The 20,719-nt window shown below is 33.7% G+C and overlaps 1 protein-coding gene across 3 annotated transcripts in view; it reads right to left on the reverse strand.

Annotated features, from left to right (window-relative positions):
- LOC106458775 overlaps positions 1–20,719 on the reverse strand; it is a 46,995-nt gene that overhangs the window by 20,180 nt on the left and 6,096 nt on the right. The window contains exon 1 of one of the 3 annotated variants that reach the window (XM_013918326.2): positions 1,482–1,964. The exons of 1 other annotated variant lie outside the window; for it this stretch is intronic. The gene's annotated coding sequence lies outside the window, so the exon portion shown is untranslated. Of the gene's footprint in view, positions 1–630; positions 782–1,481; positions 1,965–20,719 lie in introns of those variants that run through there. One more of the 3 variants, XM_022385341.1, reaches the window with a different exon arrangement.

Consider the following 20,719-nt stretch of genomic DNA (forward strand, 5'->3'; position numbering starts at 1 on the left):
ACAAGGTTTTGTCATCATCATTGTACCTGATGATAACAAACCCTTGTCGAAACGTTGTACATTTGCTGTCATGTTAAACTTATATTGAAGTTACGGAAAGTTCATTAACAAACGAAGACGTAACAATATACTGTTTCTAGACTGAATTAATTTTACAAACATCATCGTAGACAAAATAGTTTATACAGTGAAATCACATGTAAGACAAATATTGCAAGGAAAGTAAACTATTTCCACACAAAATACATTTTCAAAATTTTATTGTAATAGAAAACTAGTTAATATAACATTATATGATAAAGGACTGTATTAGATAAAAAATAATAATGTGACTTCCGTATTGTTTTTCATTAAGATAGACATATTGTTTAATATGATATTGAAGTGTTGATTACAAAGAACCTTCGCTATTTAATGACTTAGTTTCCTACACTGATATAGTTTTATGATAAATTTACCAATTATTTAAAAAATAACAACATACATAAAAGCGGTTTACCAAGTACCTTCCTTATACATTTATTTAACGCTTAAAGTAAAACTAAAATATAAATTGAAAAACGGACCTTTTTTTGCTGTATATTACAAATAAAGAAGTTTAATAAGTACGAGGTGATTAAAAATTCTCACCTAAGATATTCGACACGAATCCGATTCAGTCCACGAATTGATAAAAAAAAAACCTTGTAGAAGAAAGCAAATCAATTTCAATGTTTTCTTAACCGAAGTTCCTTAGTGCAGGTTGGTCACGCATTATGTTCTCGGCTGTACCATGTTACAAAACTACATAGTATTGATCAATTTTTGACCAGTTTATAAAGATAATTTTAAGTTTAAGACCATAAATTGCGTATCTCTGTATCTGTTGTTTGGTATTTTGTAAGTACAGTATATGCTCGTGCAAGTAACTGACTTTGAGTAAGTTATTTCAAACGCTATAATAAGGAAGTATTAGCCGCTATAGCATCAGATGCTACAACACACTTAGTGGGAAGTGTCATGTCACTCAGTGGTGCTGTGTGACGTAAAATACGTATTAAACTATAACAGGTACGTTATCCAATATAAGCCGTGCGTCTAACAATTGGTCAAAATTGATGGTTTTGATCTTCTACGTCTATTTGTATATATTATAAGTTATTTCAAAATAACTAGATAAATGCCTTAGCTTTTACTGTAAGCACTTTCGTCAAGTTAATAATATTAACGTCTGAAGACTTGGACGAAAGCTGTTATATTAGGTAATGAGTTAAAGGATTTATCCAGTTATCCTGAAGTAAGGGTTCGAATCCCCATCGCCGAACATGCTTGCCTCTTCAGCCGTGGGAGCGTTATAAAGTCACGATCAATCCCACTATTATTTGATAAATGAGTAGCCCAAGAATTGGCGGTAGGCGGTGTTGACTAGCTGTCTTCCCTCTACATTATTAACAAAGAGATTTGGAACCAAAAAACAAACAAAAAAGAATCGCCGTACTTACATACTTCCCGAATGTTCTTGGATACGAAACTTTAGCCAATGTTACTCAGAAAACGCCATTTCATGCCAATCACTCATAAAATATTGTTACTTCTTCCTCCCGCTGTACATGTACATCCTTAAGGCATTTAAGTAGACGTATTACAGTGCATTATATGCGACTGTGAGTATATAATATCTTTAGAGTATTACATACGTGTACCGTATAGGAACACATCTGTCAACGGTTCTACTCTGTTACGTCACGATTACGCACCCACTTAAAAATCTGAAACGAATACTATTAATACTTGATGCAACTACCAGGACTGTTAAAATTAGCACAAACACAGTCTATTAAAACAAATAACCAATTCTACTGGCTAGCGAAAGTGAATGATTTAGCCTGTTTCGATGTAATGGCACATAAACTAGGCCTTTCTTCCAGTCAGGAAACACTCTCACCACCCCATTTTCTCATGACCCATTACAAATCCACGCTACAGTCTATACTGCATGCAGCAGCAACCACCGACTATGGGTAGGCTTGCCCTGTACTTGTAGTGGGAAATGAGAGATAGTGCAGAAGCACGTGACTTCCATTTTTGAGCAGCCATGCGGCATTGAATTTTTTTTTTTAAACAATAAAAAAAGAGCGTATAGTTTCCAACAGAGAAATGTACTTCGTTCTTCGTCTCTGGGGAGGGAGGAGAGAAGAGGGGGCGGTCTGAAATTCCAAACTCATGATTGATTCTGAGGAATTACATAGTTCGAAGATAATTTGGTATGTTCACTAGGTTAATACAGTACACTGATACGAGTTCTAATATGAAGCTCAAGCACTAAAAAATAAAAGCAACCGTTTAACCGTGGATGATTATAACCGACTATAATATAATACTCTAAGCATAATGCAGAGATAAAGGTTAGACGAAAGGGAAGATCTCACCAGCGTAACTAGTTTAATTTTTTCTCTGACCTATTTATAAGAAATACATTGTAATCCTATGCTTAACGGAATATAGTGGTGTAAAAACGAATGTATTTTTTAACCACGCCCATTCATTCATTCATCCCTCAATCTTTCGATTTCTTTCATTTTTTACTATTTTTTACGTGAATATATACAATAATCACCTCATAAATCATGATAATATGGATAAATTTCAAGAGAATAGTTTCCTAAAACATTTTTTGTTATAATGTGATATACGTAGCATCACACTCGAGGTATTAAGTGTACAGACTTGAAAAAATAATCAGTATTTCGCACAGGATTTAAATATATAGATATAAACTCTTCTAATTTATTCTTATAAATCCTTCTTCTTAAATAATTATCACGTTAAATGTGTTTAAAAACAAACACGAAGGTAATTATAAATACGAAGTATAATGAAACATTGTGTGTTCATATAGCTGCGCATATAGTTATTTATCTATAGAGTTATGGATGACATAGTCTGTCCGACTTACAGTTTTTCTGCATATTAAACTTTCAATCTGTGTATGAGAGGAATAATGTATGGTTTTCTTACTGGTATATACCACGTTTGTTTCAATGTTGTTTCGTCAGAGTGATTTTTCACAGTTCTCATGCTTATGATAGCCTGTTTATTTATCTAGAAAAGTTTGTTTCAATGTCGTTTCGTCAGAGTGATTTTTCACAGTTCTTGGAACGAATATTAATTCGAAGAATCACTTCTGTTTGAAAACTATCCGCTGGAAGAGAGAGTTCCAAAAATATAAATAAATAAAGTCCAATCAACGTAGAAAATCGTTCTAAATTCTAGGTAATTATTTGTTTGAGAAGTTCTGATATGATAATAATTGAAGTCTAAACTTAGTGAAAAACAATTTTTATCGAAATATACGCTATAATTTGCATAGAATTTACATAGCTGTGAATAACAAATAAATATTTGAAGTGAAAGTACATACAGGAAAAAAAAATCTAACTTATTTAATTATTTAATTGAACAGGAGCGATTTGACGTATTAATCGTTCTTAATCTTAGACGATACTTTTCGTGTGAGTTTCAATTGTTTGAATATGTATTAATTATGGATCGTTTCTAACATTAACACAATCAAAACAATTAAGAAAAAATATTTTGAACAAAGTAATATTGTTGATGGCCTACTAAAAAGTACTATTAATATTTATTCTTGCTAAACATGCACTTATAGATTCCATGTGTCACTGCTATATGTTGAGACTGAATGTTTGAAAGTTATTAACAATTTATTTTTGAAAGTCGATTTTCAAATCTTCTTAACACGACAAAAGTATATATTTCAAAGAAGTTAGGTTAAACAAATGAACAACGTAAACAATAAAGTAAATGAAAGAAACAACAAAACAATTTTAGTCTTCGCAGTTTTGATAGTTTACATTGATTTTTTTTTATTTGATCGAAAAAAATATTCATCTTTTTTTAGTTTTAGCCTTAACAATACTGGTAGGTTTCGTAGGGCAAATCTTATAGTCACTTACAACCTTATTTCAATAGTCTACACAGCAAAACACATTTCATATCGCGACAAGAATGTTAGATACATTAATTTAGTTCACTAACACACACACACACACACATATATATATATTAATTTATAAGGTAAATCTCTAAAAGTCTTGCTAAGGTTTCTTTAAAAGTGCAGTGTCGATATTATTAAAAATAAATTTATATATATAAATCATTCTAAACTGCTTGGGAAACATTTACGTTTTTCAACACAAAGATATTACACACTAAAAAACATGAGTAAAACAAACAGATATTAACTAATTCTGACGTTGAATGGTTCAGAAATAACTGTTAAGTGAAATAATTAGTTGGCTGTCATATTTTGAGCCCTGTAAGAATACCTTTCACCTATATTTTTTTACAAACACGAGCAACAATATCGTTTCTTTAACACTACAGGAAGTTATTCATGTTATACTTAAAAAAAGAAAATTGAGCAAGGCCGGAAGGCCTTCCTACAGTTATAGAAAGAATGGTGTATTCTTGCATAAGTTTCTTAAAAATGTAGTCGGAAGACCTTCCTACAGTGTTAGAAAAAATAGTGTAATCTTGCACAAGTTTCTTTAATATGTAACCGGACGGCCTTCCCACAGTGTTAGAAAGAATAGTGTATTCTTGCACAAGTTTCTTAAAAATGTAGCCAGAAGGCCTTCCTACAGTGTTAATTCAAATAGTGTAATCTTGTACAAGTTTCTTTAAAATATCACGAAAGCTTGCCTACAGTGCTAGAAAGAATAGTGTATTCTTGCAGAAGTTTCTTAAAAATGTAACTGGAAGGCCTTCCCACAGTGTCAGAAAGAATGGTGTATGTACATTTTTAAGAAACTTGTGCAAGAATACACTAATCTTTCTAACACTGTAGGCAGGCCTTCCGGCTACATTTTTAAGAAACTTGTGCAAGAATATACCATTTGAGCATAAGACAGTTGAGCAAGAGTTAACCGTTCGCTATAACATTGTAGGTAGGCCTTTCTCTTATACCTTTACTAAACTTGACCTATTGCACAATTACAGTGTAAACTTCTGAGGCCTATCAGACTAAGTCTGACTCCATACTGATAAGTAGAACATTCAACATATCAGTGCTGGAGGAGTTTGAAACTTACACGGTATAGTTAGCCGATAAACTTACACAGTATGATTCATCGATAAACTTACACAGTACGATTCGCTGATAAACTTTAACAGTATGTTAACCGATAAACTTACAGAGTATAGTTAGCAGATGAACTTACATAGTATGGTTAGTCGATAAACTTACAAAGTATGGTTCGACCAGCTGATAAACTAAACTTAAACCGATAAAGGCCATGTTATAGTCAGAAGAATATTTATAACGTAGTTTTATCATTTAAAAAAGTGATGCTAATGATTTGCAGAAACCACGTTTGATAAGGAGAATCAGGCTATACCTTGCTCAAAGAAACGTAGTGAAATTCTAAATCCACTACACTGAAGTTTACGTAAAATCTATAGATTCGTTAATACATATATATTCAGTAGATATCGCTATCTCTCAGCTATTCATCAGCTAAGACACACAGGTGACCCTATATTACAGGAGAACTTAGGTTCTTACCTCCGGCTACCAAAGGAAACACCAAGAATTTCGTGAGTTTTAAGAATACTTATTCTCTAACGCAGTCACAGACAGAACAATACTGTGTCAGAGAGATGGAGTAACATTGTTTAGGTAACATTATTAATTGATAGAATCAGACAAAACAATGCTGTGTCAGAGAAATGTAGTAACATTGTTTAGGTAATATAATTAATTGACTCAGATGTCTAGTAGAATTAATTCATGTTTTGGTACATGCTTGAATTAAGTCAAGTATTGAAGCCTACAATAGTTTGTACATTTTTATGTTAAAAGATCTCGAATAAATCATCGCTTTAAGTTTTCTGAAATTTTATCTTAGTCTCTTCACTTTACTGCTTATACAGTGTTTCTCTTGTTACCTTTGTACACTAATACATCCTGTAAATTTAATTTGTTGTAATAATCTGACAAAGATGGGTGCACAATATTATTCTAAGTGGTCTTTTGCCATTTTGTTTTGTTTTTGTTTTGAAGAAGCGAAATATTATTTTAGACCACTTTTTTATGGCAGAAAATACTATGAGTCCGATGACAGCTCAGCTTTAGAAAGTGGTCTATTAGCTTACATCTTATTCATGATAATATGAACATCAGCCTTAGAAAGTGACCTACTTGTTTATATTTTATTCATGGCATTATGAACACCAGCCTTAGAAAGTGGTCTACTAGCTTACATCTTATTCATGATAATATGAACATCAGCCTCAGAAAGTGACCTACTAGTTTATATTTTATTCATGGCAATTTGAACACCAGCCTTAGAAAGTTGTCTACTTGTTTATATTTTATTCATGGCATTATGAACATCAGCTTCAGAAAGTGGTCTACTAGTTTATATTTTATTCATGGCAATATGAACATCAACCTTACAAAGTGACCTACTAGTTTACATCTTATTCATGGCAGTATGAACATCAGCCTTACAAAGTGACCTACTAGTTTACATCTTATTCATGGCAATATGAACATCAGCCTTAGAAAGTGTCCTACTAGTTTGCATCTTATTCATGGTAATATGAACATTAGCTTTAGAAAGTGGTCTACTAGTTTATATTTTATTCATGGCAGTATGAACATCAGCCTTACAAAGTGACCTACTAGTTTATATTTTATTCATGGCAGTATGAACATCAGCCTTAGAAAGTGACCTACTAGTTTATATTTTATTCATGGCAATATGAACATCAGCCTTACAAAGTGGTCTACTAGTTTATATTTTATTCATGGCAGTATGAACATCAGCCTTAGAAAGTGACCTACTAGTTTATATTTCATTCATGGTAATATAAACATGAACCTTAGAAAGTGACCTACTAGCTTATATTTTATTCATGGCATTATGAACATCAGCCTTAGAAAGTGGTCTACTAGTTTATATTTTATTCGTGGCAATATGAACATCAACCTTAGAAAGTGACCTACTAATTTATTTTTGTGGTCAAAACAACTATAGTGGATTTTCATGTTCTCTGTCCATCGGTAAATAAAGTATCGTACCTGAAATTAATTGTTCCTATACTAATGTTTTTCACTCATAAAACTTATTCATCAAGAATGAAAAAAACAAACAAACAAAAACGCCTTCTTTTGTTAGTTACCCAGAGAAAAATGTCTCTAGAAAAGACTGGCGAAACCTTGTGCTTAGTCTTTTTCTAGCAGAAGAGCAGACCCCCTGCCGTCTGCAACATTTCAATTACAACAATCTGACAGATTACTATCACTGTTTGCCACCACGAAACGAATCAGAAGTATGTGTTTTTCAGTGGTCACAAGTTAAAATACGTGACAATTATTTCTGGATGATGTGTATCAATCATATAAAGGTCAAAGGTCAATAGCCGACAAACTGATTCAAATGCTCTTAACAAAGTATAAAGATGAAGAGTAATTTGTAATATACATGAATCAGATGTTATTAGATGATGATGTAAGTTATCATATGGAATTTCGCTCTAACAATCTAACTCATGAACGTTTACACGCTGCAATTTGTGATGTAATCATTTTTGTTTCGTTTTCTTCCGTCCAGTAAAACATGATAAAATCTCACAGAAAGAAAATAAGCTAACAAGATTGGCTAGATTCGGCACACATACCGGTAACATAAAATATAACATAACCTCGGGATGGCTGGATTCGACACACATACTGGTAACATAATATATAACCTAATCTCGGGTTGGCTGGATTCGGCACACCATACCGGTAACGTAATATTTAACCCAAACTCGGGTTGACTGCAAGTTAAAATTTCAAAACCCTCGTAAGTAAGTATAACGACCAAAGTTCTTTATCATCATGAAAGTTGCGATTTTAAGATTGATGTTATACTGGCAAAAACTATGAAAATAATCCCTTCTAGATTGATGGTTCTTGTTTGAATTTTCTTTTACCAGAATAAAAATTTAAAAGAGAGAGAGAAAAAAAAAGAAAAATAGAGGCATAAAACAGAGATACATATAATAGATAGAGACCCAAAGATCAAAATACTAAAACATAAATAAAGACAAAATAAACATATAAAAACACACATATAAAAAGACAGAAAGAGTAACGAGGCAGAATGTAGTGACATAGATAGATATTGAAAAGTGGCATTTTGACAGGTAGGTAGATAGACAAAATGTCAAATGTCTCTCTATATATATTTATATACATACAAGAAGGTGGTCGGAGAGATTAATTTTTGTTATGTAACAAATAAACAAATATATTATGAAAGATACTGACAAATTCAGAGAACTCGTGAGAATTTTAGCTTTTAAATGATATCTGATGATGTATATATATATATATATCTTTATGAGGATTTTAGCTTTTAAATGATATCTGATGATGTATATATATATATATCTTTATGAGGATTTTAGCTTTTAAATGATATCTGATGATGTATATATATATGTACATATCTTTAATTTGTCTTCGTTACACACTATTTCTTTTGGGTTATTTCGATAAGAACGAATTTTAAACAGTTTGTAGATTTCTCAGTGTCTTTAACGTCCCCTTTTTCTTGTGTGGTTATTTCCATAAGAACGAATTTTAAACAATCTGTAGATTTCTCAGTGTCTTTAACTTCGCCTTTCTTCCTTTTGGTTATTTCCATAAGTACTAATTTTAAGCACTCTGTAGATTTCTCAGTGTCTTTAACTTCCTTTTTTCTTTTGGGTTACTTCAATAAGTACTAATTTTAAGCACTCTGTAGATTTCTCAGTGTCTTTAACTTCCTATTTTTCTTTTTGGTTACTTCAATAAGAACTAATTTTAAGCACTCTGTAGATTTCTCAATGTCTTTAACTTCCTCTTAACCCTAACTATTTTTGCTTAGTTCTCTTATTAGTTCAGAAACCTGAGACTATTTGCCACGTTGAAACAGCGCAACCGCCAGAGATGCAGGTGGTCCTGAACGCCTGTTACATGACTCACAGCTGTTCCATTTAGTGGGCTGATCGAGCTTAGATTAAGCTGTACGCTATTCCAAACTAAATATTACTTGGAAGAAGAGCTGGTGTAACTTCTATTATTTCAAAAAAACAATAAAAAAAAACATTATTCGTGCGTGTTTTCGTGTTTTAAACTTAGTTATGCTAAATGTAGGTCAAAAAAGTTCATATATATATATAAACTACGGACTGTGTTTTCACTCTGTTTCGTGTTGGAGTGGAAATTATCTTGATTAACAGGGGTTATCACACAATATACGCTCGTTAAATGACTACATAAAATGTCTTATACCGTCAGCATAGAAATATATATATATATCAATATGTTGCAGCGCCGTAAGACTAAAAACGACCCAGTATTATTAACACCATATCTTGTTTTGGGCAGAAAGTATGGAAACCATTGTTGAAAGAATAGAAATCACCGTCTTGCTGGGGCCGAGCGTGGCGTAATGATTAGTGTCCCATTGCAGCAAAGCACGCTCCACACTTTGGGGCGTAGGTGATTTGTAAGAGCAATAGTCAAATTCCACTACTCGATATGAGCTGCTCAATAGTTGGCGGTTGGTGTTGTTGACTAGCTTACTTTCCTCTATTCTACCAGTTCAGATTTATGGACGGCTAGCACAGACAACCTTCGCATAGCTTTAGGTGAGCATCCTCAACAAATTGTCCTGCTGATATCAAGCAGCATTAGAACATGCGGGTAGCATGCGTTCGATAGATGATTACTTTCTACAAATATTTTAAATATTCTTGAAAACAAAATCTACTAGAACTTAATGGAACGAATGCTGTGTAGTAAGCAGAACAAGCCCCCCCCCCCAACCTTTCCTAGGAGGCTATTATCTAAAATATTGGAATTCAATATTTCCTCTGGTGGGTCAACTTTGAACTTGTGGACTTATAGATCTAAAATCCAGGGTTCGATTTTCCCGGAGTGTACTGAGTGCATATAGCCCATTACGTAGCTTTGCTCTAAAACAACCACATCTCAAAAATTTCGAATTCTTTAATTCATTCGTAATTGTTTCATATTCATTTACATACTCAGTTAATTTATTTTTAATATATGAACCCGTATAACAAAAATACGTGTAAAAAAATATTATCAAATCTGGTCCATGTATCTTGTATCGTCATATATTTTATTTATCTAAACAAAATCTTAACCCAAATTTGTCTCCAATGATGATAGATATTCAACGAAGTGTCGAAAATTGATATTCTCTACATCAGTACTTTCACTCAAGATTTATGATTGCATATATAAAAACTAACGAAATTTAAAACGTAATTAGATTTTCCCGTACATTATGCGCGTGAAAGTAGCTTTAGTTCGTAAATTTGGTCACATAAAATATTAATATCTATGTGACACATACTACATGATTTTATGTTCTGCCATAATTTTAGGTTAATTATTTAGTTTCGAGAACTGAGAGATTAAATCTCCAATTTCCTGATAAGTTTGTCTTTCGAAAGATAAAAAAAATAGGTAAATAAGAAAACCATTAGTTATTTCTAGATTTTTTACACTATTGAATAATTATAGCTTGTAGGTATCTTCAGTTGTATGTACATATGTGTGTGTCTATCTATCTCTCTATCTGCCCCAATCGGTTCAGTGGTAAGTCTGAAGGTTTATAACGCTAAAAACAGAGTTTCGATACCCGTGGTGAGAAGAACAAAGATAGCCCATCCTGTAGCTTTGGGCTTAACAACAAAATAAACAATCTGTTTATTTATCTATCTACACACACACACACATACATATATATATATATATAAGACAAATTCATCCACAACTTCAGTTAACTAAATATAATTTTTTTTAAATATGTTATTCCACGATGGATCAGCGATAAATTAAAGGTCTTATAATACTAACAGTTTCTTTTATTTGCGATAATTTCATTTTTTCTACATTCTCTTTCGTTAAGGGGAACTTTGGAATTCAATAATGTACGTTTATAAACAAGTTCTAGTTTTTCTAGTGAAATTAGTTTGGGATTTATGTGCCCCCGACTAAACGTCACCTAGCGGTCAAAATTAAAAACATCACTTTCATCTTTTATGCATAAATACTCGTTGCTAACATTTTTATAATACTTTGAATATTAAAGTAACACTCATCCATACAGCTATTCCGTATGTTATGTGTTTTTTTCTTCAAATTAATTAATAATCATCGACTTTTATACTAATCAAAGCTTAATATAAAGATCCCCTACCATTGTTGGAACACTGAGCAACTTAAGGTACACCTTATTTACTTATGTATTCATAAAATGTCCAAACACTTTTTAAAATCACTGCATCTGTAAACTGATAAGCTCTTCTAAGAAAAACAGTTATTTCTTTTATTTTAAGTTACTTTTTTGTTATTTGGATGTAACGTAGCGTAGCAGATTGTTTGTTTTATGTGCAAAGCTACACAATTGTGCTTGCTATTTGTGCTGTGCCTGGCCACGGGTATCGAGACCTGGTTTTTAGCGTTAGAAGCCTTTAGACTTACCACTGAGCCACTGAGAGGTTAATTCATACTTCTGGTTAAGCTGTTTGATATGATCTAATATTTCTCTAAATCAGTTAAATATTTCCTATTAATTACGTCTTCTGTGGAATTATTAGTTAAAAATTTGTTCACAAACTGTTTAAAAATAAAAGAAAAACTTCTGATTAGTTTCAAAAACTGTGTATGTAAATCATACTTTTGAAGTAAGCTTCATACCGTTTGAATACACTAGAGTAGAAGTATGGAAATGTATGATTGAAAATTAAGTTTAAAATATGGAGATAAAACGTTGTGAATAAAAATATGTTTTCTTATAAAGGTATACGTTTTTTATACTAGTATTTATTTTTCTAGTAAGGTCACCTCTACTAACCCTAATTATAAACAACTGACCAGAGGGAAAGCAGCCAATCAACAGTACCCTACCACCAACCATCAACGCTAAAGGATTGACTACAACTCTTATAACGCATTGCTTAGTTTAAAGCGCTGAGAATTATTTTGGGTGTCGCACGGATTCGAGCCTAGCTCGCCAGCTTCGACATTTAGAGCTCTATAAAAGGGCGAACCTTTGCCTAATTGTGTACTAATAAGCAAAAGGTTTTGGTAAAAAAATATTCAAAATCATGTGGAGACATTATCTTTCAAAATAAGTTTACAACAGTAATATGAAAAAATATATGCATGTATGTTTGTAAGTGATTTTTAAAAATTGTTCAAAACCTTTTGAATGTGTACGAATTCTGTGGTGTATTGCATATATTTAACTGAAGCATTCAGTATTTGCAAAAAATAACATAAAATAGCACATACACTCGAAAGTGCATTGTGTTATTTCCCCGAAACTATCTATCCTATCAATATTGAAAAAAGCACACCAACTAAACTTAGCTTTTCGAGGGCTTGCCAGTTGTCTTCAGCATAAAGACATTTAACCTTTCAAAATATTTTTAAATGATTTAATTGAGCTCAAAATATCGTATAGTATAAAAACTAACAAACCTAATAAAGACAATAGAAAACTCTGATTGACGTTAATATATTCTCACTTTATTGTGAATCTTAATGACGTCTGAACATAACGTCATCCAATTGTAAAATTAGATTTTTTTAATAATCGGATGAAATTACTTTTCTCATCGAATCTACATCTTAAATTATTTGATTATCACCAAATGGTCTTCCAGGATAATACCTACATTAGTCTCAATGTATTGTAAAGTAATTTATCCGGTTGTATTATATATTACATTGCCACATTATATTTTGCATTCATTTACTTGAATGACTTTTGCGAATCACACAAAGGTATTCTAAGCTACCGTAAGGTTTACGATATATGATAACAATATATACAGTCCGAAGGTATTCTAAAGTACCGTAGGGTTTACGATATATGATAACAATATATACAGTCCGAAGGTATTCTAAAGTACCGTAGGGTTTACGATATATGATAACAATTTATACAGTCCGAAGGTATTCTAAAGTACCGTAGGGTTTACGATATATGATAACAATATATACAGTCCGAAGGTATTCTAAAGTACCGTAGGGTTTACGATATATGATAACAATATATACAGTCCGAAGGTATTCTAAGCTAGCGTAATTTCCACTACAGGGAGGGTTTTCCGCAATACACATCTATCAGTGTTGTCACCCCCCCCCCCTTTTATATGCTTTTCATAATCCATAAACCAGGCAGACAGCTATTTCCGAGAGCTCATTTGAACAACCCAAAATTACGAAAGTCTTTGGAAAGTATCTGCAAATAGTTTAATATGATTTCTTACTTGTACTCGATTATCACGGAGGATTGGTTTGAATTTCGCGCAAAGCTACACGAGGGCTATCTGCGCTAGCCATCCCTAATTTACCAGTGAAAGACTAGAGGGAAGGCAGCTAGTTATCACCACCCATAGTCAACTCTTGGGCTACTCTTTTACCAACGAATAATGGGATTGACCGTACATTATAACGCCCCACGGCTAAAAAGGGCGAGCTTATTCAGTGGGACGAGGATTCGAACCCGCGACCCTCAGCTTGCGAGTCAAGCGCCCTAGCTACCTGGCCATGCCGGGCCATCAACTGGCATGTTGAGTTGGGCTTACGGCTGGATGATTTGCCTTGATCGAACCTTATCTTAATGTCATCTCGTCCGTACAAAGACGGTAATTTCTCATGACACGGCATTTTTTTCTACTCCTAGAGAGTTGACCTCGCCATTATAGCTATAACTTGTAACCCACCGTAAATTTCTTAGAAATGCTTTAGCGATATGTTTCTGCACCATTTTGGAAATCTTGTATTACAGATAATTAAGATGATAATAAATTATTCGAACTTTTGAAGGCACGTAAATATGCACATATCTCGTTACGATAGTCTTGATTATGTCGAGCTACGGATCGGGGAGTCCAGGGTTCGACACGTGATGCTGCTGAGCACGCTCCACATTTCCAGCTGTGGGTGTGTTATACAAGTGGCAGTCAGTTCCATTATTTGGTTTAAAGAGTGGCAGTGAGTGCCTCTTGCCAACTGCCTTTCTTCTGGTCATTATTTTAAAAATATGGATTTGAAATCCGAATTCTAGAGGTTCTTGACCTGGCCACTTAGTTCACGTGAGCACAATGCGCCGTTCAGGTTGGATATTTCATATGCAGGATACCACTGGTTGGTCTTCCGTTCCACTTTCCATCTTCGTTTTCGAATATCTTGCGAAGATAACTCTTACATCTCGATCTAAATCCATGTGAACTAAATTGTTTACAGTTCCAAGGAAAGGTTACTACTTTAGCTGTTGCAGATTGATGAGGTTTTGAATTGTTTCTTTACTGTTGGTTTGGACTGTTTCGTTGGTCATGGAGGAGCCTGTTTTTCCGCGCTGGACTCACGCCCGTCATTAAATATCCTGTTTCTTAGTTTCGAGCTTACGCCGGTCATAGAGGAGCTTGTTTTTCTGCGCCAGACTCACTCCAGTTTTGGAAGATCCCCTGTTTTTCTGTTTCGAGTTTACGCCGGTCATGGAGGAGTCTGTTTTTCCGTGCCGAACTCACGCAGTTATGGAGGAACCTGTTTTTCAGTGCCGGACTCACGCAGTTATTCAAAAGTTAACATTCCGTTCATTACATGATTTCGTAGTCGTGGATTAGGATTACTTCGCTTCGGGAAGGCCTGTATGATACCCTCCCAACTTCAGGTGCTATCTGCTCATGCAAATCATCACACATTAACTAAATTGTAAGAAGGAGATCAGGGATTTTAACACAGAAAAAAGCACAGACTACAAGGATGATTTAGTGCAAAGTGACTGGGTATGCAAACTGATGCCGTAGATTGTGCACAATCCTTAGTACTTAGTTGTACTTCATGAAACCCGATTATATTTTCATGAATTTAATGAATGACAAAGCCGGGAAGAAATAGAATCATAATTATAGCAAATGCTATTGATATATACTGAATTCACTCCCAGCGGGTAAACCTTAATACTAGCTAGTATGGGGATTTGGGTATCCTGTATTTCACTTAAAAATTTATCAATTAACAAACGAAAACTTGTCTCGAAATTGTCTCAGAAAGATACGTCCAAAACCACCCTCTTTGGGAGTTTCCGGATTGATCTTAGTTTTAGTATTCAACAAATTTTAGTGTAAAGACAACCATTGGCTCCTGAGGGATGTGTTAAATTAGAAACAGTACTACAGTTACCTCATATTCTAGATTAGTGTTGCTTTTGTTTGTTGTTAAGCGCAAAGCTGCACAATGGCTTATTTGTGCTGTTCCAACCACGGGTATCGAAACCTAATTTTTAGCCTTATAAGCCTCCAGACTTACCGCTTAGTGTTTTACTAGGGTGCATAAATCATAAACATCATAGAAACAAAAGTGAAGCCAATTGAACACCTGCTTTATCTATCTATACTATAAAATTTATATGGTTAAAAAACTACCGTATATCATATGTACGATTTTTGAGTTCCCTTCTACTCACCAAAATGAAACTATTTTTTGTGTAACATTTGATTTTAACCTTGTACAACTGGAGATAAACATCACTGTAAACGAAGTGTAACGCATGAAGCTTTATATTTAGCCTAACAGTTTGAAGTTGCCTTTCATTTACATTATAAATTAATTCTTTATGCAGAGTCATGTAGTTACTGACAGCAGCACACGACTTCTAATTTATTTTTATGGTATAATAAGAGCTGCTTCTGAAAATGTTGTTTACTCGAGAAGCACGACTAAATTCGGATTAGCAGAAAGACAGGAAAGGTCATCATAAAGAATTCGTTTACAAAATGACTAAGCGATTATTACTTTAACGTTAAGATGATTGGCAATTTCTAAAAAAAGAAATGAACACCCGCTTTTCTGAAAAGCACCATAAGTTGATGAAATTTGATGTTACTCTTGTCAGGTTGCGCCATAAGTTGATAAAATCTGATGTTACTCTTGTCAGGTTGTGCCATAATAGTTAATGAAATCTGATGTTACTCTTGTCAGGCTACGCATAATAGTTGATGAAATCTGATGTTACTCTTGTCAGGTTGTGCCATAATAGTTAATAAAATTTGATGTTACTCTTGTCAGGTTACGCATAATAGTTAATGAAATCTGATGTTACTCTTGTCAGGTTACGCCATAAGTTGACGAAATCTGATGTTACTCTTGTCAAGTTGCGCCATAAGTTGATGAAATCTGGTGTTACTCTTGTCAGGTTGCGCCATAAGTTGAGCTCTTTAAATGAAAGTGTAGTACGATATATACAGTATTGAAAATAATTATTGAAACGTACGTATGATGAACACAGAGGCATAATAAACAAAGAGCAGGATACAAAATAATAGTGAATAAGCCTTGGATTGCATTGGTATTTTATTTTTACTTTAAACACCCATACACCTTGTTCTAAAGAGATTTTGAATTAATACGTAACTTATTGTTCTGAAGGTAGCATTCAAACGCGTACATATAGCCAGATAATTGACAACATCATTACTAGATTGTCGTGTATCACATAAAGAGCGTACCCGGTGTTATTCAATACCACTTTTGAATATTGTGGGGTTTTATACTCCGACTGCTTCTATTATCATCATTACTAGTTTTATGTACTCTCTTCAGTTTCCACACATCTACTGGAACATCAAATTTCTCCTTAGTCTGTTGCAAAGAGTGACCTTTACCAACCAAAATGTTGATTTCAACACGTTTGTCATGTGGAATTTCGGTCCTGGGAGCCATGAGTGCATTCACCACACTACTGTTGGGAATAGTATGACTGCCTGTACTTTTGTAGACATTATGCTGTGACATTGTATTATTGGTTAGATGACAGTCAAGCACAGTGTGAACTATCAATAAGTGTTTTTTCTCTAATATAATTTTTTTCGCATGACATTTTATACCCATTTCATTCACCGTTTCCATAATTATTTCCAATACTGCACATTATTTTGTTGTTCAGTCAACGCAATATTCCACCTTATCTGTCAACTACGACAGTTTCTAAAATGCATGATTTATAACGACAATGCTAATCAAGCTTGAAGATTGTTTGTATGAAACCTATGGTGAAATATTATAACAAGAATAATAATGTATTTCTAGCCACTCATTCGTAATTAGATAATATGGACTTTGAACTTTTCATTTGCTTGAGCCACGTAATCAATGATTCTATGATGTTTCGTCCTCCGATGATTCAGCGTTCAGTTTAAGGGCTTATAAAATGAGCATCCGGAATTATGTTCCCCACGGTGGAAAGAGTATAGATAGTCCACTATGTGTCTTTATGCTAAAATATACAATAGTGTTGTTTAATTGTATTCTCTAGACTGACTAATACGTAGTTTAAATACACACACACACATATATGTATAAGCAAACAACAAAGTTTTCTTCTATCCCCCCAAAAACAACAACAACAATAACAAATCAATAATTATTCTTGAGTATGTCTGTTGCATCATCTTACGTTATATCAGTTGTTGGAAATGTTTGTGAGCAGCCTTATATTGTACAGTTATAATATTAATCGTTTAAGAGTACGAGATTTACTTATTTGAATAGATTTTTATAAATTCATTTCTTATGTTGCTAATTTATAGATATTTCAAAATCTGCTAGATCTGTCTGTCATCAACAAAGATGTTGGTTGTCAAGCGTAACTCTACGAAACGGACTATCTTCGCTCTACTCATAGTGGATATCGAACACCGATTTTTAGCCATATAAGCCTTCAAGCTTACCTCTGAAATAAACAAGCATGGAAATAGTGTGAAATATTACACACTGAACCAGAAGCATTCTCCAACTGTCGTAGCAATTGTAATTTGAGATATTAAAGCATTTAAAGCGACTATAAAAGTGGTTCTGTTTTGAGGTGCGTGTGTCTTTTACTCCAATGTTTAAAAAATTCGTAAAATGGTTACTTTTTCGTAGGTAATGTCATATTTTCCCATTTTCGCAGATAATGAAATGAAAACACAAATAACTTTACTGGGTACAAGGTTTTAGCCTTGAGGATATCCTTGATCTATTCTATGCGTATAGGTTTGTGTCTAAAACAAACACTACAAATTTTAATGCTTCTAGTTTATGATATGCCAGTGTCACTTGAAAGAAGGGATACGTTTACAAAATACCTAACGGGCAGTGGGTGTGCTATTAGAGTGACAATCAAACATTGATCAAATAAATGTAGACACCAAAAATTGACGGAAAGTAATGTTGACTGGATGCCTTCCCTATACAAACAATTTAAGACTTTAAAAACATCTTAATGTTGACTGGCTGCATTCCCTATAAAAACAACGTAAGACGTTAAAAACATCTTAATGTTGACTAGCTGCCTTCCCTATACAAACAACATAAGACGTTAAAAGCATCTTAATGTTGACTAACTGCCTTCCCTATACAAACAACATAAGACTTTAAAAACATCTTAATGTTGACTAGCTGCCTTCCCTATAAAAACAATATAAGACTTTAAAAACATCTTAATGTTGACTAGCTGCCTTCCCTATAAAAACAATATAAGACTTTAAAAACATCTTAATGCTGACTAGTTGCCTTCTTTATAGTCTATCAATTCAAGATTAAGGACAGCTATGCTCAGATAGCCCTTGTGTAGTTTTGTACGAATATTATAAACAAACACAATTTATGAAATATACAAACAACATAAGACTTTAAAAACATCTTAATCGAGCTGTTAGCTTTACCATGTAATATAACAAACATATACTTGGCACTTTTACAGAACAATTACCATTCTTTTCACGCTTAAACGAACATAAAAATACTCTTAAAACAAGAAGGCTACATATACGAGCAATAAAAAATAAAGGAGAATTATACAATGTAAAATAATCCATAATAGCTCACCAGGATAAATACAGTCTTTAACTCATTAGTTGAGTCGGTTGAGATTAGTTGACAGCTTAAAATGTTAAAAACCTGGTTTCGATAACCATAGTGGGCTCAGCACAGATAGCCTATTGTGCAGCTTTGTGCTTAACTACTAACAAATAAACTATCGAATTTTGCTAAAGTCCTACAAGTTATTTGTGAAAGATAAATTCGTTCTCTTTACAACAAATAAGTAAATAAGTATGATGAAACAATTTCAGTCTTACTTAGAGCGAGTTTTGTTTACCCTAATTATTTAAAATAACTTATTTAACTAAACTACCCTATATATACATATTAACAAGAACCAATCATCTTGTTTAGTGACAAATAAATATTTCTAAATACAACAACAATTTGTGAGAATTTTTTAGAAAGCAGCATGTTCGGTAATGAATCGAGCACGAATAATATCCCGTCTCCACATAAACAATACAGCGCCTGATATACCAATGGCAATTGTGAATATATTCTCTTCTTTGTTAAACGTTTCATGCTTAAGAGTAGAAGTTCATGTCGAAAACGTTCATTGTTGTATTTCTGATTGCCCACTTGTTAACCAGAGAAAGATTTGTTTGTTTCTCCGTTTCTTTGGTGAATTTCGAGCAAAGCAACTCGAAAGATATCTGTGTTTGTTTGTTTGTTTTTGAATTTCGCGCAAAGCTACACGAGGGCTATCTGCGCTAGCCGTCTCTAATTTAGCAGTGTAAGACTAGATGGAAGGCAGCTAGTCATCACCACCCACCGCCAACTCTTGGGCTACTTTTATTACCAACGAATAGTGGGAGTGACCGTCACGTTATAACGCCCCACGGCTGAAAGGGCGAGCATGTTTGGTGTGACGGGGATTCGAACCCTCGACCCTCAGCTTGCGAAGCGAGCGCCCTGACCACCTGGCCATGCTGGGCCCGCTGTCTGCGTTATCCGTTCCTAATTTTGGTTGGTAATCAACAACACCCTGCGCCAACTCTTGAGCTACTTTTTGTTAACGAATAGTAGAACTGACCGTCAGATTATAACGTTCCTTCGGCTGAAAGAGCGGGCATGTTCAGTGACGGTATTCGAGCCCACGACCCGCAAGTTGCGAGTCGAGTGCCCTAACCATCATGCCATGCCAGGCCCTCCACAGAAAGAACCAAAGTAAAATCACTATATCTCAAATAATTAGATATTTTGGGGTCAAATATCGATGTTGATAGCATGATACTTTAGATCTGCAATCAGCTCATTGACCAACTGCAGCTTTGTATGCACAATTCACATATATATATGTACACAATAAACATTTCAGCCAGTTAAATATTTCTCAAACATAGGCAAGTTTGGAAAAGAGAGTGCTAGAAAAATACATATATGTGTGTGTGTGTGCTTTTCATAATATATTTTGTTCAATACTTTATTTAGTTAATCATATGTGAAATATAAATTGGCACCACAGCTAAAACATTAAACTCATAAAAATGCAATATTACAGTTGCCTTTGTGTAATTTCTGAAAGACAAAGACATTATATTTACAGACTCACGAATTCATTTTCGCTTATGAAATCGAAGCATAATAACCTGATATTATAAAATGAACTTAAACCTGGAAGTTTATTTTTCAATTCCTCACCTGGAACTTTATTTTTAAATTCTCCCCCCCCCCCCCAAAAAAAAATGCTAGCAAACATTAACTTTTTTCAGGCATTTGATATAGATTTTTTTTATGGCGGTTAGTGTGGTCAGAATGCAAAGCCTATTG

This window comes from Limulus polyphemus, unplaced genomic scaffold (assembly GCF_000517525.1).
Source record: "Limulus polyphemus unplaced genomic scaffold, Limulus_polyphemus-2.1.2 Scaffold24, whole genome shotgun sequence".
Lineage (NCBI taxonomy): Eukaryota > Metazoa > Arthropoda > Merostomata > Xiphosura > Limulidae > Limulus > Limulus polyphemus.